The sequence below is a fragment of the Mobula birostris genome, chromosome 27 (genome assembly GCF_030028105.1).
Source record: "Mobula birostris isolate sMobBir1 chromosome 27, sMobBir1.hap1, whole genome shotgun sequence".
Classification (NCBI taxonomy): Eukaryota; Metazoa; Chordata; class Chondrichthyes; order Myliobatiformes; family Myliobatidae; genus Mobula; species Mobula birostris.
In genome coordinates this window covers 6,763,241-6,789,358 of record NC_092396.1, presented here as the reverse complement: position 1 = coordinate 6,789,358, position 26,118 = coordinate 6,763,241, and the positions used below count along the sequence as shown (strand labels likewise).

At 38.7% G+C, this 26,118-nt stretch overlaps 1 protein-coding gene and 1 long non-coding RNA gene across 5 annotated transcripts in view; one reads left to right on the top strand and one right to left on the bottom strand.

Annotated features, from left to right (window-relative positions):
- LOC140188693 (uncharacterized) overlaps positions 1-16,740 on the bottom strand; it is a 68,817-nt gene extending 52,077 nt beyond the window's left edge. Inside the window, exon 1 of the long non-coding RNA XR_011883354.1 lies at positions 16,636-16,740. This is a non-coding gene — a long non-coding RNA (uncharacterized lncRNA). The remainder of the gene's footprint in view (positions 1-16,635) is intronic.
- rerea (arginine-glutamic acid dipeptide (RE) repeats a) overlaps positions 1-26,118 on the top strand; it is a 655,730-nt gene that overhangs the window by 114,373 nt on the left and 515,239 nt on the right. The window lies entirely within an intron of this gene.

Sequence of the window (26,118 nt, the reverse complement as noted above, 5' to 3'; positions counted from 1 at the left end):
TCTATAAGATCACCTCTCAGCTTTCTTTTCTCCAGTAAAAACAGTCCCAGCATATCCGGTCTCTCTTTATAGGTAGAGTCCTCCAATCCCACCGACATCTTTGTGATTTTTTTTTTCTATACCCTCTTTAGCTTAATTGCTTGTTTCCTGTAGTGAGGCAACCAGAACTGAACGCAATACAAAATAACGATCCCTTTCCCTCATACTTTGTAGGTCAGGTGCAGAATTAAATCTTCAGTCCTTGCTCAGTTAGCTGATTTCAACAGATTTGTCAGTAACCTGTTTGTAGTTTGTTTCATGTCCTCTTGTCAGCTGGGAAGACCCAGTGATATTGGCAGTTCACTTCCAACATGGTTTTTGGATTTGTAGGTAGAATTGAGGGTGATTTTTGTTTTTGTTTCTGAATTTAATTTAAGATTATTCTTTAAAGCTGTTGTCAATAATGGGCAATTGGATGGGATACCATAAAATCATCTACTACTGTCAAGTTGCAGTTCAGTGAGGGGTCCATTATCGGTGCCGAAAATGTATAAGAAAGAAGTGAAAAAGTTCAAATAGCTGGCTAATTATTTTAAGCTTCAGCTGTTTTTTCAGAGATTTTTATTATAGTATTCAATTTTAATTGTAAAGATATTTTTAAAGAGATTGAGGGATTTTTCCTCATGAGTAATGCATGATTGTAAGGAATAAACACAAGAGATTCATCAGATGCTAGAAATCCAAACACAAAATACTGGTGGAACTCAAGCAGGTTAGGTGGCATCTATGGCTAGCTTCAGCCCACTTCCTTTCTATTCCTGATGAAGGGTCTCTGCCTGAAATGTTGATTGCTTAATTCCCCTCAGATGTTGCCTGACCTCCAGCATTTTGTGTTTGTTGACGCGAGAGAAATAGAATTGGTAACAGGCTGTTTGAAAGAGTTAACAGAACAGTACAGCACAGGAACAGGCCCTTCAGCCTACAATTTCTGCGCTGAATGCAATGCTGAATTAAACTAATTCTCTTTTGCTGTCATGATCCATTTCCAACCATTCTCTGCACATTCATGTGCCATCCACAGCTTCTTTAAGTGCCACCATCATATCTGTTGCAACTGTTCTCCCCGGCAGTCCTTTCCAAGCACCTACCTACCAGTTGCCCTGCATATCTCCTTTAACTCTTCACCTTTTACTTTAAGTGCATGCCTTCTAGTATTTAAGATTCTTGCCTGAGGATAAAGATTCTGACTTTCCATGTTATCTGTGGCACTCATAATTTTATAAGCTTCTTTCAGATCTCCCCTCAGCTTCTAAGCTACAGAGAAAGCGACCCATGTTTGTTCACCCTCGCCTTTAACTATATCATCTAATCACAATACCAAAACTCTATACCTTTCCTATAATAGGGTGGCCAGAATTGTATACAACATCCCAGTATGACCTAACCAGGTTTAATATATAGATCCAAAAAACACTTTCTGACTCTTGTACTCATACACCCCAACCACTGAAGACAAGCATACTATATGCCACCTTTATCTCCCCATCTACTTGTGTGGTGAGTTAGAACCCAGTTGGAAACTTGTACTGAATTATGACTTTTAACTGTGTAGGTAGGTTGCATAAATCTACAAAGGAGTTAAATTTATTGTGTATTTTTTGTGCTGGAAGCACCTTATTTGTTGTGGATATGTAGTCTCTAACAGGATATCCTGGTTGACTGGCGGTTTATGGTCAATCATGCTTCAAGTCAGGTTTATTATTTTTGAGAAATATGTGCATTTTCTGCATGATTTATCTTGTCAGTAGTGATTGTGTTGATACTCATTAGTATTCCAGTGGACCTCATTATTTTCTTATATCCAGCAGCTATCCTCTTTTGTAACAGATTGGCTTAAACCCAGGCCATTTGTGCATACAGTAGAAATGATCACGACCAGTCTCTATCTTGTATGTGCAAACAAGATTATATGGTTTATATTAGATAGTACAAGTCAACAATGAAAAGTAGTAAGCTGATGTTCGTCTGAAGCTCAACAAAGGATAATTCCTGAGTGATGTTTACTTCTTTGTAATCTGGTAGGTTTTATAAATTACTAAATATGCAAAAGCTGTGTACCGCATTTATTTGTAATGGAAATGCTTGGGTTACTAAATTAGGCGGAGCTTTAATCTTTTAAATGGTGAACACTTGTTTCCTAGAGAAGTTTTTTTTCTTAATCTGCTGTCATGTTTTCATTGAAGTAGGAGCTAGTTAAATATTGGAGGAAGTTAGTTCGAGTTCAAGTTTATTGTCATCTGACTGTACATATATATAACCAAACAGAACGATGTTCCACTGGACCATGGTGCACCCACAAAGCAACGAATACCTATAAAAAGTGTTCACCCTCCTTGGAAGTTTTCATGTTTTATTGTTTTACAACATCAAATAACAGTTGATTTAATCTGTCGTTTTTGACATTGATCAACAGAAAAAGACTCATGTCAAAGTGAAAACAGACCTTTACAAAGTGATCTAAATTACTTATAAATATAAAATTCACAATAAATGATTGCATAAGTATTCATCCCCTTCAATCACTATTTAGTCGGTGCACCTTTGGCAGCAATTACAGCCTTGAGTCTGTGTGGATAGGTCTCTATTAGCTTCGCACATCTGGAGGCTGCAATTTTTCCCCATTCTTCTTTACAAAACTGCTCAAGCTCTGTCAGATTGCATGGGCATTGTGAGTGAACAACCCTTTTCAAGTCCAGCCATAAGTTCTCAATTGGATTGAGGTCTGGACTTGACTTGGCCACTCCAGGACATTAACTTTGTTCTTTTTAAGCCATTCCTGTGTAACTGTGACTTTATGCCTGGGGTCATTATCTTGCTGGAAAAGAAATCTTCTCCCAAGTTGCAGTTCTCTTGCAGACTGCATCAGGTTTCCTCCAGGATTTCCCTGTATTTTGCTGCATTCATTTTACCCTTTACCTTCCCAATCATGCTTCTTGGTAGGGGTGGTGTTTTTGATGATGTGCCCAACTGTACTCCAAGGGATATTCAGAGTCTTGGAAATTTTCTTGTATTCATCTCCTGACTTCTGCTTTTCAATAACTTTTTTGCGGAGTTGCTTGGAGTGTTCTTTTGTCTTCATGATGTAGTTTTTGCCAGGATACTGACTCACCAGCAGTTGGACCTTCCAGATACGGGTGTTTATTTACTACAATCAATTGAAACAACTTGACAGGCCTCTCCAAAACCAGATCTCCATTGTGTGACTTCTGAAACCAAATGGCTGCACCAGTGATGATTTGGCATGTCATATTAAAGCGGGGGTGGGGTGTGAATACTTAAGCAATCAATTATTTCGTGTTTTATATTTATAATTAATTTAGATCACTTTGTAAAGACGTTTTCAATTTGGCACAAAAGTTCTTTTTCTGTCTATCATAATGTCAAAAAAGCCAAATTATATCCACTGTGATTCAACGTTGTAAAGCAATAAAATATGAAAACTTCCAAGAGCGGGGGGTGAATAGTTTTTTTATAGGCGCTGTATATCAAGCAGAGCACATAAAACAAAATATTACTACAAATAATTAATAAAATGTAACTCAGAATGCATGTAAACTGCACAGCACAGGTAAACGGTAAACAGTTTGCTGTCCTAGTGCTGTTAAAGTATTCATTAGTCTCACAGCCAGTTTATACAATGTGTTTACTGTGCAGTTCTATTGCACTAAATACACCATGAGAAGAAACTTAAAATTCAATCATTTGTATGTTTTTAGTGAATTCAAACCTTCCATTATGGTGATACTTAAGACACAACTTCATTTAAAGGTCTGATCAAGAGGCACTAGTCCGAATTTTCATTTAAAAAAAAAAGCCCTTTCCTAACTGAAATCAGATTTGGCCCTAAAGAATTGAACAGTATCTAAAGGTATTCAGTTAGCAGTAGTGCAGGTCTCTTCATCTCGCTGGAATGTAAATGTTACCCAATTTACTATGCCTGAAAATTCTTATCGTCTCAATTATTGTCTCAATGAGCAGTTCTCATGTTTAACTATCACATTAATGCAAATCATACCAGTAAGTGTGAAAAGATGGACCCCAATGCTGGCTAATGTAATAGCTTCATGCGTACTTTCAGAGACTTACAGAATTTTATTCTGGTGATTTAGGTTTGTAAGCATAATGAGCATTTCTGTTTATATTTCAGATTGCCAGCATCCTTTGTCAAAATATCATAATGGATAAGTTGAGAGTCCTTTTCTTCCTCAGTTGTAGAGTTTGCAACTTAGAGTCAAATACTTTTGGATAAAATATTAATCCATAGTCACATCCATCTATTTCAATTAGTTTAATTAGAAGCTGGAAACCTTTTTGCATTTTTAAATGAGGAATAATTCCTTTTGAATCTATTTATAGGAAGTAGATTTTGATAGCAAGATCAGGAATGACCTATTCTTTCCAGTCATTGTGGGGTGTGATTTGGAGAGAAAAACGAAAGTCATCTCTACATCTTCTGCTTGATGGAGATTGTGAATCTAAGAGGTGTTAGAACAATCTTGGCAAGACACTGCAGTGCCAGTGATGAACAGAGTTAATAGTGCAGAAATAAGAACCAGTCAAGTGGCTGGTTTGCCTTGAATGGTGTTGAGCCTTATGAGTGGCTTAACTGATGTTCTTCACTTATTCTGGATGATACAGATGCATACCTCAGGATGCTCTTCATTGATTATAGTTAAGTATTCAGCACTATCATCCCCTTGAAGATAAAACTTGTCACTAAGGTCCAAGATTTGGCTTTGATACCTCCCTGTGCAACCTGATCCTCAATTTCCTCACTGGCAGACTCCAGTCAGTATGAATTGGCAACAACGTCTCCTCCACACTTGCCATCAGCTCAATTGTATCACAAGACTGCGTGCTTATCCCCCAACTTTACTCACTTTACATCTATGATTTTGTGGCTTAGTACAGCTCTGATGCTCTAAGTCTGCTGATAATATTGCGTTGTATTGGTTGCATTGCGACCTGGTATGGAAGCACTAATGCTCAGGAACAAAAGGGCCTACAAAAAGCAGTGGGTACAGGCAAGTCCTTCACAGGCCAAGCCCACCTCAGCATAAAGCATATCTACAAGGAACATCCATCGTCAAAGATCCCCACCATCTAGGTCATGCTTTTTCTTGCTACTACCATCAGGCAGGAGGTGCAGAGGTCTTGGGTTCCACGCCACCAGGTTCAGGAAGTTAATACCCTTCAATCATCTAAACTGGTGTGGATAACTTCACACCACAACTGAGCTGATTCGACAACCTACAGACTTGCTTTCAAGGATTCTTTTCAACTGGCGATCGCAGTATTTTTACTTGTGTAATTTGCCTTTTTTTTTGCATGTTGGTTGTTTTTCAGTCTTTGTTTATATGTATTTTTTTGTAAATTCTGTTGTATTTCTTTATTTTACTGTATATGCCTGCAAGAAAATGAATCTCAAGCTATCATGTGGTAACTTAAATATGTACTTTGATCATTTTTACTTTGTATTTTGATAACGTACACAATTTGGATCAGTTAGTTGTTATGTTCTTGGATTTTCCTGGTGTACGATAGCACACTTGTTTAACTTGGTCCATCTACTGCAGTGTGAAGTGACTGTCATAACATCGTAATGCTATAATTTGTAATCTTAATTTTTGTAATTCTGTTTAGGTTTACATTATCAGTTACATCCAAATAAAGTTAAAGCCTAGACCACTATGTTAGGCTGGTATGGTGTATTCTTTAAGAAAAAGTTAATTAATTTGTGTGTACAGGAAGTGTCAAATGTTATCATTTGCCATGTTGGATGTGGTGTTTGAAGTGATGTTCCACTTTCTAAAAAATCAGCACCCACGGGAGTAATTTGATCTACTGTATCATTGTATATCATGGACATCAGAACAGTGAGCAAGAACAATGATAATTCAGTGAGAATGCCCTTTCTGAATCCCAGGCAGTTATCAGGACTTGAGGGAGGATTTGTATAGAGGTCAGATGAGGATAGGATCAAGTGTAATTGAAATATCTTCCAAAACTGCTCAGTGGTCTTTATGCTACAGTTAGTTATTTGGACCATCGAGGCCAGAGAATCTTTCGCTGTCAGGCCACGTGTCTCACATGGACAACTTCAGGTTACCGAAAGCAGAACTCTACAGAAAACTCTCTCAGGGTATGAGAGATCGTAGTGCCCCATGCAAGTGGTGCAAAGACCAATTTAAGCAGCAGCTCTGTCAGGCAAATATCAAGGTCAATGAGTGGCAGCAGCTGGCTTGTGACAGAGACCGCTGGTGAAGGCTGATCCAAGAATTTTGAGGAATCCAGAAAAGCAACTGCTGAAGAGAAGACAAGATGCAGGAAGGATCCTACTACCCAAGTGCCCACATCCCAGCTGTTCCCGTGTTCCCACTGCTCCAGAGGCTACAGATCCAGAATTGGCCTCTACAGTCACCAATGATTGTGCTGTTTCTCCAGAGGACTCTGCTACCCTCCTGATCTTTGGAAGCAAAGAGCCAGCCATCGTCAGTTACTTGGACAAGTGCTCTTCAAAGCCATAGACTGTCTTGCAATGCAACACACACTAAGTGCTTGAGGAACTCAGCAGGTCAGAGCGCATCTATGGAGAGGAATAAACATTTAACGTTTCGGGGTGAGACCCTTTATTTGGATTGGTGGGCCTGGTCTGAAGCATTGACTATTTATTCCTCTCCATAGATGCTGCCAGATCTGCTGCGTTCCTCCAGCATTTTGTGTCTGTTCCTCATGACGTCCAGTAACTATAGGATCTCTTGTGTTTACCATGTAGATGGATTCATAGAAAATAGAGATCTACAGCACATTACAGACCCTTTGGCCCATAATGTTGTGCTGACCATGTAACTTTTTCTAGAAACTGCCTAGAATTTCCAACCTCATAGCCCTCTATTTTTCTTAGCTCCATGTACCTATGTAAGAGTGTCTTAAAAGACCCTAATGTATCCACCATTGTTGGCAGTGCCTTCCACCACCCACTACTCTCTGTGTGGGGAAAAACTTACCTCTGACATCTCTCTTGTACCTACTTTCAAGCATTTAAAACTATGCCCCCTTGTGTTAGCCTTTTCACTATGGGGAAAAAACCTCTGGCTATCCACACGATCAATGTCTTTCATCACCTTGTATACGCCTTTCAGGTCATCTCTTATCCTCCGCCATTCCAAGGAGAAAAGGCCACGTTAACTCAACCTATTCTCATAAGGCATGCTCTCCAATCCAAGCAACATTCTTGTAAATCTCCTCTGCACTCTCTGTATAGTGTCCACATCCTTCCTGTAGTGAGGTGAACACAGTACTCCAGGTAGGATCTAACTAAGGTCTTATATAGCTCTAACATTGCCTCACAGCTCTTGAACTCAGTCCCATGGTTGATAAGGGCCATCACATCATGCGCCTTCTTAACAACACAGTCAACCCGCACAGCAGCTTGCGTGTCCTCTGGACACAGACCCCAAGATCTCTCAGATACTCCACATTGCCTAATGTCTTACCATGAATATTATATTTTATCTTCAAATTTGACTTACCGAAATGAACCACTTCACACTTATCTGTGTTAAAGTCTCAGCCACTTCTCAGCCCAGTTCTGCAGCGTATCGATATCCTGCTGTAACTTCTGACAACCCTCCAGACTGTCCACAACAAGTTTGTCATTCCCAAGCTAGTTCATCTTTGTGTAGATCTTTTTTCCAGTACTAAATTAAAACACATTTAGGTCATTCATTCTAAGTCTGAATGACTCGCTGATGCAGATTTGTTGTCGAAAATGTTAATATAAATTGTAATTCTGGTTTAGTGTCTTATTTATTTTTCAATGGAAATACAGTGGTTTCTAGGTTAACTGGGACGCATCAGAGCCAATACATTTTGGCCCAATGAAGTGGCTGCCCCAATTAGCCGAGACATCATGGAAATAGTTAAAGAGGTATTAACTAAGTAATAATTTATGTATTTAAATGACAAACGGAACAAATTAGAACACTATCAATACTACTACAGTACTATAAAAGTGTGTATTATTTCCTAATAGTTATCAATGGAAGAATTAATCTAGTGTATGCTGCCATGTTCTTTCGTTTGTCTGTAAGTGAACGAAGTCAGGCAGATACCTAATATAGATGATGGTTTGCCTTCATATAATGCTCTTGATGATTGCATTCTCTAAATCTTCATTTTCATTGTAACATTCAAGATGATTGTTGGTACTTTCAAATTCTTTGTAGTTTCTAACTTGTTGAAGTGGTGAAATGATTTCATTTTCATTCCTGGCTGTTTCAGGCATTTCCAAGCTTGAATGCTTGAAACCACAGTTAGCAAACAGTTCTGAGTTGTCTTACTGCTTATTTCTCACCAACTATCTGACAAAAATCACTGCTTTTTGAACACAAACCCACGCAACTCACGCTGTTTAAGAACTGTTCGCTCTAAGTACAATGCAGTGTAAAATGACCACACAAGTGCATCGCCTGATGCTAGTTAGAAACCGACAACAGTCTCCTGTCCCAATTAAACAGTGTAGTGTCCTAAATATCCCAGCAATTTTTTAGTAAGTTTTTGACTTCAGGAGTTGTCCCAAGAGGCTTCCTTGATGAACTGTTAACCAGAATCCACTGTTTTTGGATGTTCTCTGTTCAACAGAGAAAAAGAAACAAAATATCAGTTGCCTGAAAGGAAGAGGGCTATTGTTGCTGGTGACTTTGTTAATTTAGGTAAAATTGCAGCTATGTCTGTAGGAAAGGAAATGGTCATTGCAGAACTACAGAATATGTCTCATTATTGGTACTGTTAGAAATATTAACAAAAATAAAAGAGTAATGTTACTGAAGTAGAAATAAATTGTTTGAAACTGTATTCAAGTTCTTGGTCTGGAGATTGAACTTCTATTGTAGAAGTGGAGAGAGTATGTTCACTTCTTGTTAGTAGTTGAATGGCGTGACCTTTCATAACAAACCTAGGTGATTCCATATCAAACCATTAGTCTGACTTTAATATGTCTTTCCTTTTTTTTGTGACTTGTGACTCATGTGCGAACAGCTTGCAACCTCAGGTTGCTGTGTATATGTTGGTTTTCTTTCCAGCACATTACGAAAAATGCCAATCTACTTTTGGATTGATCTCTAATTTTTTTTACAGTTATGTCTTTCTTATAAGGTGTGGATCTTAGCTCCAGTTTCTCACCTAAAGAAATGAAGCTGCTTTCCTAAAAAATGCTTCCAATTTATGTTTCATTGTTAAACTGCTGTTCTGTGAAATATTGTCAGAGACAGTATTATAACATTTATGCTAAAGTAAAAAGGTCATGCTGAGAAATCTTGAACAAATCCATGGTTTAAATTTTGATCTCAGCAAAGGAAAACAATTCAAATTTCCTTGCTTGACTGACAATCATCAGGCTCCTGAACCAGCGTGAATAACTTCAGTTAGCTCAACTTTGAACAGATTCCATCACCTATGGACTCATTTTCAAGGACTTTACGGCACATGTTCTCAATATTATTTATTTAACTTTTTATTTGCACAATTTGTCTTCTTTAGCACATCGTTTGTCAGATTTGTTTATGCATACTTTTTCATAATTTCTTTAGGTTCATGTAAATGCTTCCAAGAAAACTGAATTCCAAGGTAGTATACAGTGACATGCATATACTTGGATAATAAACTTACTTTGACTTTTAAAACTGATAACTGTTTAACTGCGTTTGATGAGCACTAAAAGTGAATTGCCTGTATATGGTGAAAACTCAAAGAATTAAAAACCTTCCTTTAGAAAATCAAATTAATCAAGAGTAGTTAGCTTGGATCAGTTAAGAAGTAGTTGTATCTGACCAACCACTATACTTTTATTTGAGAAGATAGCAAGGAAGATTGATGGAGGCAATGTATTTGATGTTGTCTATGTGGATCGCAGAAAACCTTCTAAAGCCTTGCATAGAATCAGAATTAGGTTCATTATCACCGGCATGTGACGTGAAATTTGTTAACTTAGCAGCAGCAGTTCAATGCAATACACAATCTAGCAGAGAGAGAAAAAAAAGTAAATAAAATAAAAGGTAAATAAATAAATCAATTACAGTATACATATATTGAATAGATTTTTTTAAAACGTGCAAAAACAGAAATGCTGTATATTTTCAAAAAAAGTGAGGTGGTGTCCAAAGATTCAATGTCTATTTAGGAATCGGATGTACAATTGGGAAAGTGAAACAAAGGGTGACAGATTGGATCCAAAAAATTATTCACTGGTAGAAAGCAGAGGGGTTCTGCAAGGCTTTGTACTCTGTCCTTTGCTTTTTGATGTAGTAGTTAACGATTTAGAATTAAATATAGAGCTATTGAAGTTTGCAGATGATGTTCCTTTTCTTCATGACCAAGTTTTGTAAGAATCATAGAGTCATCAAGTGTTGTAAGAATCGTAGAGTTACCAAGCGTTGTACAGCACAGGAACAGGCTCTTTAGCCCAATTCATGCATGCCAACCAAGTTGCCTTCCTGAGCTGATCCTGTTTGCCCGCATTTGGTCCATATCCATCTTTCCTATCCAGGTGCTTGCCTAAATACCTTTTATACTTAGGGCAACATGGTAGTGTAGTGGTTTTTGTAACACTTTACCTTGCCAGCCATTATATTGGGGTTTGATTCCTGTTGCTGTCTGTAAGGAATTTACACACGTTTCCTGTGACCATGTGGGTTTCTTCAGGGTGCTTTGGTTTCTTCCCACATTCCAAAGACATATGGTTAGGGTTAGTCAGTTGTCGGGATGCTATGTTGACATCAGAAGCATTGTGACACTTACCCAGCCCAATCCTTGCTGATTTGATTTGATGCAAACAACACATTTCACTGTGTGTTTTGATGTTCGTGTGACAAATGAAGCTAATCTTTTCAGTCTTTTCTCTTTAAATGTATCCAACTCTACCACACCCTCCAGCCACTGGTTCCAAATACCCACTATCCTCTGTGTGGAAAAACTAGCCGCTTGGTCCCTTGCTTCCCTTTTGAATCTTACCGTTTTCACCTTAAACCCATGCCCTCCAGTTCAGATTTTCCTATCCTGGGCGAAAGACTGTGGCCTTTTACTTTGCCTATCCCCTTGTTATTTTATTAACTTGTATAATGTCATCCCTTAGCCTAATTTGCTCTGGGGAAAATAATCCCAGCCTACCCAGCCTCATCTCATTAACTCCAGTCCTGGTTTCATTCTTGTCAATCTTTTCTGCACTCCCTCTAGTTTAATCACATCTATTTCAGCAGCATTTGGATAGTTTGGTCAATTGGGCAGAAATGTAGCAAATGCAATTTCATTCAGTGTGGTGCAACATACTGTATTTGGGAAGCTGCAATAAGGCAAGGGGATATGCAATAAATGAGTGGACAAAGAGAAGTATAGATGAGCAGAGGACCCTTGGAATACAATATGCTCTGATTTCAAATGGAACCTGCATTGTAATTTTTTTCTTGGTTTTTATGCACAGCAAAACAGGACAAATCAGTTGGTTAAAAAGAAAGTGGGGTGCTTTTTTTCAAAGTTCAAAGTACATTTGTTATTAAAGTATGTATGTAGTATACAACCCTGAGATTCAGCTTCCCATGAAACAAACACCATGGAACCTGTTCAAGTAATGCATCAAACATCTAACGTGCAAAAAAAAAGAACAAATCATACAAATGGTAAACAAGGGAAAAACAGAGAATATAATACATCAAACCACAGAGTAATTGAAACAATCTAGGAATGCTTAGTTCAGTTCAATTCATAGGCTGCAGAGCCAGTTCGCCCTGATCAAAATAGCAACAAAACAGAGGGGTAACCAGGAACACGTGTGAAATGAACTGCAGAGGCCAATCCACAAACCCCATCGATTAAACCTTTCCCAAGACCTAAGGCTCTGGTAGCATCGAGCGAGAGGGAGAGGTCAAACACAGGCATCTTCCTCTGGGAGCAGAGAGTGAGGAAGAACACAAAAGCAATGAGGTCATTTAGGCTTGTCTGATGGCACCTCGTGCACACATTACAGAAGAGATGTCATTACACTGGAGTGGGTGCAGAGAAGATTTATGAAGATGTTGCCAGAATTGAAAAATTCTGGTGACGAGGATTGATTGGATAGGCTGAGGTTGTTTTTTGTTTGGAATGAAGCAGGTTGAGGGAAGAAATAATGTTCACCAAACTTCAGCTGTATTTAGATGTGTATTTGAAGGCCTGCAGGTCTGTAGGCCACGGTTGGAAAGAACCATTAGTTTGAGTAGCTCTTTGATGATTAGAATCCTTGTGGGTAGAGTTGAGAAACTACAAGGGTAAAAAGATTCTGATGAGAATTTTCTGTAGGCCTCCGATCAGTAGCCAGGACATGAACTGCAAATTACAACAGGAGATAGAAAAAGCACATTAAAAGGGCAATATTACGATAGTCATTGGGGATTTCAGTGTGCAGGTAGATTGGGGAAATCATGTGTTGGATCCTAAGAGAAAGAATTTGTAGAATGCCTACAGGATGGCTTTTTAGAGCAGCTTGTGGTTGAGCTCACTAGGGGAACAGCAATTCTAGATTGAGTGTTATGTAATGTCTGAGATTTGATTAGGAAGCTTAAGGTAAAAGAACCATTAGGAGACAGTGATCATAAATTGATAGAATTCACCCTGCAATTTGAGATGGAGAATCTAAGGTCAGATGTATCAGTATTACCGTAGAGTAAAGGGAATTACAGAGGCATGAGAGAGGAGAAGGCCAAAGTTGACTAAGGGGACACTAGCAGGAATGATGGCAGAGCAGTAATGCCTGGAGTTCCTGGGAGCAATTCTGAAGGCAGGATGATGCAACCATAGCTGACAAGGGAAATCAAAGGCAATGTAACAGCAAGTAAAGGCATATAATTGAGCAAAAATTAGAGGGAAGTTAGAGGATTGGGGAACTTTTGGAAAAAAAACAACAGAAGGCAACTACCACACATAATGCTGGAGAACTCAGCAGGTGAGGCAGCACCTATGGAAAAAAGTATAGTTGATGTTTCAGGCCAAGACCCTTCATCAGGACTGGTTATTTTGTTTGAGATGGCAACTACAAAAGTTATAAAGAGGGAAAAGATGAAATATAAAGGTAAGCTTTCAAGAATATCAAAGAGGATACCAGAAGTTTTTTCAGGTATAAGTTTTTTCAGTGAAAGAGCGGCGAGAGTAGATATTGGACTGCTGGAAAATGATGTTGGGGAGGTAGTAACGGGGACAAAGAAATGGTGAATGAACTGAATAAGTATTCTGCATCAGTCTTCATTGTGGAAGACACTAGCAGTACGCTGGAAGTGTGAGTGCAGTTACTGTTACTTGGGAGAAAGTTCTTGGGAAACTGCAAAGTCTGAAGGTAGATAAGTTACCTGGACCAGTTGGAGTACACCCCAGGTTCTGAAAGGGGTAGCTGAAAAGATGATTGAGACATTAGTAATGATCTTTCAAGAATCACTAGATTCTGGAATGGTTCCAGAGGACTGGAAAATTGCTAGTGTCATTCTACTCTTCAAGACGGGAGGGAGGCAGAAGAAAGGAAATTATAGGCCAGTTAGCCTGACCTCAGTGGTTGAGTAGATGTTGGAATCAATTGTTAAGAGTGTGGTTTTGGGGTACTTGGAGGCACATGATAAAATAGGCCAAAGTCAGCATGGTTTCTTTAAGGGAAAATCTTACCTGACAAATCTGTTAGAATTCTTAGAGGAAATGACAAGCAGGATAGACAAAGCAGAATCAGTGGATGTTTTGTACTTGAATTTCCAGAAGGCCTTTGGCAAGGTACCACACATGAAGTTGCTTAGCAAGATAAGAGCCCATGGTATTACAGGAAAGATACTAGCATGGATGGAGCTGATTGGCAGGAGGCAAAGAGCAGGAATAAATGGCGCCTTTTCTGGTTGGTGACTGGGGTCCACTGTGGTCAGTGTTGGGACACCTTTTTATGTTTTATGTCATTGATTTGGATGATAGAATTAATGGCTTTGTGGCCAAGTTTGTGGACGATATGAAGATAGGTGGAGGGGCAGGTATTGTAGAGGAAGCAGTGAAGCTGCAGAAGACCTTGGACTGATTCAGAGAATGGGCAAAGAAGTGACAAATGGAATACAGTGTTGGAAAGTGTATGTCATGCACTGTGGTAGAAGGAGTAAAGGCATAGTCTACTTTCTAAATGGGGAGAAAGTTCAGAAATCAAAGGTTCGAAGGGGGTTGGGAGTCCTTATACAGGATTCCCTAAAGGTTAATTTGCAGGTTGATTCGGGGGCGAGGAAGGCAAATACAATGTTTGCATTCATTTCGAGAGGACTAGAATATAAAAGCAAGGATGTGATGCTGAAGCCTTATAAGGCACCTGTGAGGCCTCACTTGGAGTATGTGAATAGTTTTGGGCCCCTTATTTAAGAAGGGAGGTACTGACATTGGAGAGAGTCCAGAGGAGGCTCAGGAGAATGATTCCGGGAATGAAAGGCTTATCATATGAGGAGCTATTAATGGCTCTGGGCCTTTACTCACTGGAATTTTGAAGAATGAAGGAGGGATCTCATTGAAACCTATCAAATGTTGAAAGGCCTAGATAGAGTGGATGTGGAGAAGGTATTTTCTATGGTGGGGGAGTGTAGGATCAGAGGGCACAGTCTCAGAATAGAGGAATGTCCATTTATAATGGAGATGAAGAGGAATTTCTTTAGCCAGAGGGTGGTGAATCTGGAATTCATTGCTGGAGGAACTTGGTGATCAGGCACCTATGAAGGAAATAGACAGTTGACATTTGTTGTTGAGACACTCCAGTCCAATGAAGGATCTTGGCCACAATTGTCTATTTCCCTCCATAGATACTGCCTGGCCTGCTGCATTCCTCCAGCTCCTTTGTGTTGCTCCAGATTTTCAACATCTACAATCTTCTGTTTCAAGTTTAAATTTAGTGATTGTTTGTGCTAAAGCTAATTCTCATGTAATTTAGATTGTTAAATTCTTAGACCAAAGCATAATTGAAAATACGTTATTCTGTACTGAGTGTTATGTGGTGACAAAATAATAAGAGGTTAGGCGCCTTTTAACACTTGTTCTAATCAGTTTGCAAAAGAATTTCAAACTAATAATCCAGTCACCATCATAAAAATTAAGTTTGATAATTGGTTCTACATTATTGACTTTTTTGTCACCCTGCTTGTGTGGGCTCTTCAGGAATTTTACAGTGGTGATGGTCTTTTGCTGATTAACTGAGTGTAAAACGTTCAAAATGCTGGAGTAACTCAGCAGGTTGGGTAGCATGTAAAGGGTCGATGTGAAGGGTCTCAGCCTGGAGCATCGACTGTTTACTCCTTACTGTAGATATTGCCTCCATCGTTTTGTGTGTGTTACTCTGGATTTCCACCATCTGCAGAATCTCTTACGAGTATGATCAAATTGAGTGCATTTTTTGCAGAATAACTGAAGTACTGTAGTTAAAATGCAAATAGCAGATGGTATGTTACAATTTTATTCATAAAAAGTGTTCTATCTGATTTGAAAAGAACAATGAGTAATGAAGCATTATCCCTGGGAAGGAGAAGAGAAATATTGAGATGGGATGAACAGGGTTAGATATACATGATCGGATAAAATAGTCTATTTGGGGTTGTTTCTGGAATTGACAGTTGATTATTCAGCCGAATCCTTAGTGTAATAAACAGGAGCAAATAAAACAAATTTTGCTTCTTGGACTCTGTTAGCAAGTGGAGCCTTTATCAACAAAGACCGTGTGTTTTGGTTGGTCACATCCAGTATGGCTGGATAAAACAGCCCATAAAACCAGTTACAGAGCCTTTAGGATCTCTAAGGTGACTGAATGATCAGTGGTAGGACCCACATTTATCACAAGTTTCCAGCACTAATGATAGTGCTCTTTTTCCCACCTACCAGACTGTTCAGATTATATTTATATCAATGGATGGAGTCCAATGGATTGCCTGTATTAAATTTAATATTGTACAGGTCGACTTTCACTAATCGGACTACCTGTAATCTGGTTCCTTCGATAAACTGCACTGATTTCAAATTTTCCAGGCCACCATACCAATCTGCTGCGCATTGTTTTGGTTGTGCTAGATTTGTTAGTGTGTTGGCGTGCTCTTGTAAGCACAGACAGGCGATTCCTGCTTGTTTTCCTGCATTTACAGGTTTCCCTCGCTATCCAAAAGGCAGAGCGTTCCTATGAAACGGTTCGTAAGCCGGAATGTAGTAAAATGAATAAGCAATTACCATATATTAATATGGGAAAAATTTTTGAGCATTCCCAGACCCAAAAAGTAACCTAGAAAATCAGGCCAAATAACACCTAAAACCTAAAATAACAGTAACATATAGTAAAAGCAGGAATGATATGATAAATACACAGCCTATATAACGTAGAAATACTTTTCTGCAGCACTGTCTAGCGCAGCAAAAATCTCATGGCATCACTCTCGGCGGAAACACAGCGCAAGCGCTCTCAGCAGAAACATTCTCTTCAGTAACCTTTACGCTATGAAGCTGCCAAATCATACCAAACAACACATAAAAATACACAGCCTATATAAAGTAGAAATAATGCATGTACAGTGTAGTTTCACTTACCGGAATCAGGAAGACTCCAATAAATTGCAGTTTCGTCACAATTAAACATTTGCTTATATGAATAACCGCCTTCTGAAATTATTTTCTTCAGTTCAGCTGGGAACTTTTCAGCAGCTTCAGTAATGGCCAAAGCACTCTCTCCGGTAAACATTAAACTAAGAAGCTGTCCTCGCCTCAGAAACCAATCAAACCACCCATGACTACCTTTAAATTCCACTTTCGCAACACTATCATCATCATCGTCCAGTGCTTTCTGTTTCAACTTATTAAAAAGACTGACTGATTTCTCCTTAAGTATAAGAAAACTTAATGGAACACCACGCAAACACGAGGAAATCTGCAGATGCTGGAATTTCAAGCAACACACATAAAAGTTGCTGGTGACCGCAACAGGCCAGGCAGCATCTCTAGGAAGAGGTACAGTCGACGTTGTGGGCCGAGACCCTTCGTCAGGACTAACTGAAAGAACAGCTAGTAAGAGATTTGAAAGTGGTGGGGGAGGGGGAGATCTGAAGTGATAGGAGAAGACAGGAGGGGGAGGGATGGAGCCAAGAACTGGACAGTTGATTGGCAAAAGGGATATGAGAGGATCATGGGACAGGAGGCCTAGGGAGAAAGAAAAGGGGCAAGGGGCAAGCCCAGAGGATGGGCAAGTGGTATAGTGAGAGGGACAGAGGGAGAAAAAGGAGAGAGAGAAAAAGAATGCGTGTGTATATAAATAAATAATGGATGGGGTACGAGGGGGAGGTGGGGCATTAGTGGAAGTTTGAGAAGTCAATGTTCATGCCATCAGGTTGGAGGCTACCCAGACGGAATATAAGGTGTTGTTCCTCCAATCTGAGTGTGGCTTTACCTTTACAGTAGAGGAGGCCGTGGATAGACATATCAGAATGGGAATGGGATGTGGAATTAAAATGTGTGACCACTGGGAGATCCTGCTTTTTCTGGCGGACAGAGAACACCACGCTTTGTACACCCATCAATCCACTCAAACAATAGACTTTCCATTTTATCCATTATTGGATGCTGACTGAGCGAGATCGCTTTGCTACGGGCGGAACCAACAGTAACATCGGCAACTTTCAAAATTCTTTCTCTCTACGTATAAATAGTGCGAATGGTGGACGCAGGCAAGTTCAACGTGTGGACAATGTCCTTACTTCATTCACCACGATCGAAACGCTTAATTATGTCTAGTTTTATGCTAAGTATAACACCCTTACGAGCTCTTTTAGGCTTTTCCGATACCTTAGAACTCACTTTGCTAACGGATGCACAAAATAAATCGAGATAAAGCACGTGTTTAAGCAATGGTGGCTAGAATGCAGTTCCAGGGGAGGACCTTGGCTGTTCGGGTGTGCGCTACCTTTTTTCACACGCTGCCTTTTTTCGTAACAGTGAAAACTCCTTCTGTAGCGAAAACAGGTAACTAATGTAGGTCTTTCGTAACAGTGAGGTGTCGTAAAGCAAACGTTTGGAAAACAGGGGCCATCTGTACTAATATCATTTGCATGAGGCGTGGCCGCCTGGCACCTGCCCATCTCACCTGCCAGCGGCAGGGGAGCTGGTGCATGCTGGATCGTTCCACCTTCTCGCCCGCCTGCCAGCAGTCGCGCAGTACCCTCCGGTGTTGCCCGGCCGGCGCTCTGTTCTCTTCTGCCTACGACCTCAGATCAGACATGGTGACCCGCTGAATTTAAGCATATTACTAAGTGGAGGAAAAGAAGCTAACGAGGATTCCCTCAGTAACTGCGAGTGCGATGTAGTCTTTGGGGTAACTGTGAGTCTGTGTCTTTGCTATCGCTTAGCTCACACTTGAGTGCTGGTAGTGGGTGCTCTTTTTTTTGCCGGTGGGGAGGGGGATTGTTGCTCGCTGTCGCTTGCGCATGAGAGGGAGGGAAGTGGGGGGGGAATTTAGGGGTTCTAATGTTTATCTTCATTCATTCTTTGGGGCATTCCTCTGTTTTCGTAGATGGTTGCGAAGAAAAAGCATTTCAGAATGTATATTGCACACATTTCTCTGACGTTAAATGATCCTTTGAATCCTTTGATATTTTTAAAGGTATGATGAAGCGGTTAGCTGTTGCTTAATGTGATCCTTCTGTAATTCGGCATTTTCACTAATCCGGCACTCCTCAGGTCCCAATGGTGCCAGATTATATGAAGGTTGACCTGCACTTGTGTCCTGACTAGCGATTCTTAATTTATTAAACACACATACCTGTTGTGACTTTGCCTATTGTTTTGCTGAGACACATTACTGTGCTGTTACATGCCATAAATGTTTATTTTTAATAATATTTCAACGAATTTTATAAATCCAAGATGAAAGTTGATCTTGGGAGAAAAAATTCTGATTTTGAATAGACAATACCAGTTGGCTTAACTTACAATTTGCTTTCAGCGGTATAACCAAGATTTGACTGTTTTGAATATTTAAAATTCTGAATTCTGCTTTAGACTAATTGAACTAACAGCGAGCTGTGTGTCTGTACTACAAGAGGGTAAAAGTTTTCCATTAAAATCAGTTTTGCATTGCAGGCACTTAATCCTAATGAGTCCTTTTGGGTAAAAATTTGAATGATTAAAAGGTCATTTTTTTATGTGTATGGCGGAGGTTGTGTGCAATGCCTAACATTAATTGCTGCATGTGTTTGCACAATTTGAATAGTAAACTGTCAGCCATCTCCGTTTCTGCAGTGTTAGTTGCAGCCTGAATTAGGGACAGATATTGGTTCCAAAAATTATAATTTGCCCGAAGTTGCATTGTATATTGTTGAGCAATTTAGTTTGAATGTATTGGATCTGTAAAATAGATTTAGCTTATGAAAGTCACTGCAATACTGCTCTCCGTTCGATGTTTATTTTTATGCGATGAGAGGATTTACTGAAATTAAGCTCCCCTTGGGTTAAAAGTACAACAAATTTCAACAATTAAAGTAACAAATTGTATTCCAGGTTCAAAAGAAAATAGTGTATTTGTTCGGTCCAAACGTCCATTACAGAAGCAAAATAATTGGCTAATTTGCAGCAGGGCTACCCATTGCCTCAAGGTTGGGGTTAATGCCGCAAGTTTAAACATAGATGGGCTTTTGGGCTCATGTGGTGTTGATTATACACCACACATCTGCTTTTAAATGTTGAGTGGAGAGGAGATTACTGTAAATCATTTGCTGAATAAATATTTCGTTATGGTTTTCCTCATTGTAAGTAATACACACGTGAACTGGCTCAATTTTGGTTGGGAAGTTGTACCTTCAATATTGAAAAGGTTTTCATTAGAAAATCCCCTATATAGTCTGCAATTTTCTAAATTGGGTATGCAGACGGCATTCCCAGACAGCTTTTGTTGCATCTTGTGGATTGAAACCAGATAAAATAATGTTTGAATCTCAATACCTGGAAGAAATATAGGTATGTGTACACATAAAAATTCAGACATACTTAGCGTAGTTCTGTTGTTGAACCCACAGTAGAAATTAAAATTGAGAAGCTTTTGTGGAAAGGAAAACAAATCTTAAATTCATTTTCCAATCATAAAATAAAAGCGGATTTTGCTGTTCCTGGACTTGGAGCCCACGGGATTTTGTATCTAAATCTTGTATCCATGCATTTCATAATTACTTTGCAACCTGTAGATGTAAGTTGTTTTCATAGAACAACAAAAACTCTTAGATGCCTTAACATGAACACAGGCACCTCATCCCCTGGAACAAAATGCACGATAATAAGCTGCTAGTTGCCAGATGCTTTATGAAGTCTCATAAAGTTTGCTTCATGCAGCAGATTTTTTTTGCTGTTGTTAAAAGACATGGTACATTTATTTCTTTTAGCTGTGTGCACAGGCAAAATTTTTGGATTATTAGGAGAAAATAATATTTTGATTCATTTAATATATTAATTTCTTGCAGCTATCTGATTTATGATTGCTGTTAATGACATGCACTTAAGAAACACACTGGAAAGCATCTCTGATCTCTAAGGAATACATGATTGAAACCATGTGGTGCTTTAAAAGCTATTGAGTATTTGAAGTAAGCTTGTTCAACCTGAAGCTGGGCACAGTAATTTTGTTTATTTTAACATGATTGCTGCAAATACCAAATTTACCCTGTGCAGTTTTATTTTACTTAATCTGAGAAGAGCATACCTCAAAATTGCTTTGCTGTAATAAAAATCTAATAATTGTGATTCAGATTTTGCTTTGCAGATTTAATTTCCCTTGAATTCTTGAGAGGTGAAACTTTTCCAAAATATTTTTTTTGCTGGATTAAAAATTAGTATTCCTCCCCGAATTAGTTTTAAATATATTCCTGGAAAGTGATTTATTGTCCAGAAATTCATTGGAACAGTGGACCTGTGCATGTTTACTGGTCTAATATTGCCCTAATAAACTAGTGTGTTTACTACACTGAAATTTAAATTATATGAAGCCCTTGGTTTCTATCAGCTGATCAAATTGTGCCTTGGGGGTTAGCATAGCTTTCCTGTCACATGCTTACGAGTCACATTGAAAAGCAAACAAAAGCTACAGTGATTGCAAGGCAAGGAGAAGATGAACAGTCGAGTGAAACTCCAGAGGAGAGCTTCATAAAGGTAACCTATTTAGCAAGCTCAAGAAGAGAGTGTTTAAAAGTTGTAACTTATTTCATATTGCTGGAATATGACACTGTTGTTCTTTGTCAATTCGGGTCTTGAAGATTTTGAGCTGAGTCGCGTATTTCCACTCACTGTCTTCAGTTATATTGTTAGCTCCTCAGAGCAGTGAATTATTTTTGGTGGGACTATTAAATAGGCTTTTTATGCCTGCCCATGTTTCCTTGTGACTGTGTGGGTTTTCCCTGGGTGCTCCGATTGCCTTCCACAGTCCAAATACCTACTGGTTAGTAGGTTAATTGGCCATTGTAAATTGTCCTGTGATTAGGCGAGTGTTAATAGGTGGGTTGCTGGGTGGTGCAACTAATTGGGCCAGAAGGGCCTATTTAACTCTGTATCTCTAAAAAAAATGACACTTTCTACAGTAAATTCATAATGTCCCTCAGAGTAATGTGTAAATAAACAAGCACATCACTTAATTGGTAAAAGATACGGACTGGCACACATTTACTTTTGACTGTGTTTCTCCTTCTGAGCTACTGACAGACCTCCTGCACACTTCCAATATTTTCTGTTACTGATTCAAAATATCAGCCCCTACTGTGATCATTTAGTTTCAGTTAATTGAAATGGGGCCTGAAGGGCTCTTGCCATTGGTCAAAAATATGCAGGAAAGGAAAAAAATGGGCAATACCCATTATTGCTCTGAGCTAAAGAAAAGTGGACAACTTTACTCATCCCAACACTGAATTAACTCCATAACCTATAGAGTCACTTTCAAGGACTCAACAATTCATGTTCACAGTATTGTCTACCTATCCATCTAGTTCAAATTTAATTTTAATTTTCATTCAATCATACATGAATACCTGTAAATGCAGCCAAATGAAAATGTTACTCTGGGGCCAAGGTGCAAAACACTATATCAATAGTTACACATGATACAAAGCACATATAGTGCATAAGATATCGGTAAAATACTGTCACACACAACATGTATAGTCCAGGACTCTGAGTCTATATATGTTGTAGAAATCTGAAGTTGACCACAATACAGCTTGTCTGCCTATCTATATTTTTAATTGCACAGATTATCTTCTTTTGCACATTGGTTTTTAGTCTTTGTGTGTAGTTTTTCATTGATTCTATTGTATTTTTTTTGTTCTACTGTGAATGCCTGCAGGAAAATGAATCTCGGGATGGTATATGGTGACAAATACAAAATTTGATAATAAATTTACTTTGAACTTAGTGTCTGATTCAGATTCCTGAATTTGAAGTTGCAAGAACTAGGGCAAGTGGTCGACTCTCAGGGGAGTTGATGAAAATGTGGAGAAAAAAATATGACTAATGGGATCATTAATATGAGGTGCGTGGTTGATGTTTTGCACAGACTTGATGATGGGCTGAAGAGTCGGTTTCTGCACTGTATCTGTATCTCATATTAACTGCATTGTGGAATCCATAGTGCTAGTTTAGGAGAAGCAGTGGAAGCCCTGGGAGTGTTTTCTCTTCATTGTAAAGTCCATTCTTTAGAAAACATTCAGTTTAGGCGAGCACTTCCTGCCCCTCAAAAATCTGGGGGAGTTGATGTACATCTTATGCGGGGTCATGCAGATCAGCAAAATAAACAACCATTTTGGAACAGTCTATGTAAGACATTGGGAAAGTGCTGTGGCTGAATAAGATGCTGCTTCCTCTTGCCAGAGGGCAAATATAGTTATGAATCGGTGCATATTATAAACTGTTCCTGAGGATCATTCTGGATTTGGTGGCCTTGGCTACTTGTAGACTAATGCATAGCAAGGGAATCCAACTATTTTTTTTGTGCAGGACTATTGATGTACATTGAGAAGTCTTTATATTGGGGGAAAAAGATCTTATGTATTCATAAAGAACACTTTGAAAACAGCAACTAAACTCTACAAGTTTGTAATCCTCTCTTCTAATGATAGAACATATGTATTTGTTTTGCTTGAATATTTTCAGTGAGGGATTTTTTTCTTACATGAATTAATTCTCCAGCCCCTGGGTTAGTAAATTATTTTTAAAGGTATGCCAAACCTCCAAGTCACTACTGTTTTTAAACTCTTGTTTTTACTCAGTTAAAAATTGCATTTCAGTGTTCTTGAGGTGAATTCTTTTCAACATTGGTCTCTTCTACATGTGGTAAAGGTGGCAAAAAAGGTGTATACTTGTAATTCACCAAAATGCAATGGTTAAACCTGAACTGTGCAATGAAGCTTTCCTCTTTTTAGGGATGGTGTGTTTTGAATGTGATTTTTGGTGAATTTAGCTCTATAAGTCATAGAACCATAGACACTACATCATAGAAATATGCTTTTTGGCCCACCTAGTCTACGTTGAACTATTGGGCTACCTTGACCCATCAGCCTGCACCTGGACCATAGCCCTTCATGTGTCTCTCATCCATGTACCTATCCAAATCAAACTCATATCTATCAATTCCACTAGCAGCTTATTTCACACACTCAACACTCTCTGAGAGGAAGTCCTCCTGCAGGTTAACCTTTCACTATTAACCCATGATCTTTAGTTCTCATCTCACCCAATCTCAGAAAAAATCCTGCTTGCATTTACCTGATCTATACTGTTCATAATTTTGTATACCTCTATCAAATCTTCCCTCATTCTCCTACACGTATTCAACCTTTCCCAGTAACTCAGTAATGAAAACATGACAGCCGACATAAATTCACTGAAATAAGAATGAGTTAGATGCTGTCAAATAATATAAATTGTTTGCTCATTAAAGCCTCCTATGTCTCCATTCTTCTTTGTACTCGCTTTGCCAAATTTTATTTATTTGTTTAGAGATACAGTGCAGAACAGGCCTTTCTGGCCCGATGATCCACACTACCCAGCAACCCACTTATTTAACACTAGCCTAATCAGTGGAAAATTTACAATGAGCAATTAACCTACTAACCGGTACGTCTTTGGACAATGGGAGGAAACCAATGCGGTTCGCGGGAGACTGTACAAACTCCTTACAGAAGGTGCAAGATTTGAACTCTGGAAAACTTCAAGCTGCAAAAGTGTCATGCAAATCACTATGCTACTATGGCATCCAAACTCGCTTTGGTGTTAAACGTGATTGGTATGATTAGGAAGCTCTTTTATACTTTGGCTGTACCAACTGTATTAGCTACTGTTGAGTAAAATTTGTTGCTTGACCTTTTGAGTTTAATGCTTAATCAGCCAGAGGTTATCTGAATTTGTGCTGGTTTTGTGAGACACAAGTATTGTCTAAATGAGAGCTTTCATTAATCACGACTCTGTATCCCTGTAAATGAATTATATAAGGGTGAAGGGTATTGCTGAACTGTGTTAATTAAACTTACTGGTCAGAAGATAATCCTGAGCAGCAGTGGATAACTTTACTCACCTCAACATTGAATTGATTCCGCAACCTATGGACTTATTTTCAAGGACTCAACAACTCAATATTAAATTGGTTATCTCTTCATCTATTATTGGTTTTGTTTTGGTATTTGCACAGTTTGTCATCTTTTGCACATTGTCTGTTTGTCCATCTTTGTTTATGTGTAGTTTTTCATTGATTCTATTGTATTTCTCTCTATCTACTGCAAAAATGAATCTCGGGGTGGCAAATAATGATATATATGTACTCTGATAATATATTTACTTTGAACTTCGACCAGGCTGTTATTTGTTCACCATGAGAAATTACTTGCATTAAAAGACTTTTCACATGGAAATGCCACAGTGTGCTTCAGAGAGTGTAGTAGTCAGATATAACTGGAGGCTGACCTAAACAAATGTTGCTGGAATTGATGAATACTTGGTCAAAGAGATGAGCTATATATTAAAAAGAAGTAGGATTAATGGGGATATTTTATGGGCTTGAATATTTGCATCATGGCGACCAGTTGTTATGGACAAGGAGGATATGATACAAAAGGGAATGGATATGTCTTTGTTTTGGCATATGTTCGGTTGACTTACTCAAGTTAATTTGATCAAAAATGCAAACAAATGGATTTTAGTATCCTTGAGTGACCTGAACCTCTTGCAGATTGGTGATAGATTCCTCCTCACTACTTCAATGAAAAAAATATTGCCAATTTTGCCCTCATATCCCAATGCATTTAATTCTCTGAAGTATTTATGAAATGTAATCATCATAACACTGGAGGAAAATGCGGCAACCGGCCTGTATGTGGTAAGGTCCCACAAATAGCTGGCTATGAGATAATGACCCATCAATCTGTTATTGACGTTTGGTGATGGATGAATATTGAGCAGAAAACATGGATAACTGGTTATAATAAAACTAATGCAATGTGATCTTTAACTTTCTACTAAAAGGGTAGATTTGACGCTTAATCCAGTAGTTCAGGGTTCCCTCAGTAATGTATTTCTTTGTATGTATGTGCTCTTTATACTGAATTGCTTTGGCTCTGTCACACATTTTAAAGTATAAATGTACTGTGCAGTTTGAACTAAGTGTTTGTCTTTAGAATGGATCATTGTCTTTTTTGTTGTAAAGCTGCTTGTTCAGTGTTTTGAAAGTCCACAAATGTGCCATAAAATAGGTATGCATCATGCACATTAGACATAGAACTAAATGCAGTTTGAACTATAAAATATTTTGTGTTTTAAAAAGTGATTGAAACTTTGAATGTCAGGATCAGAATCAGATTTATTATCATTGACGTATGTTGTGAAATTTGTTGTTTTGTGGCATCAATACAGTACAATGTATTAAAAATTGCTATAAGCCACAAAAGCAAATAGATATTGTGGTAGTGTTCATGGACTGTGAGGAAATCTGATGGCAGGGGAAAAGAAGCTGTTCCTAAAAGGATGAGTGTGGGTCTTCAGGCACCTGTACCTCCTCCT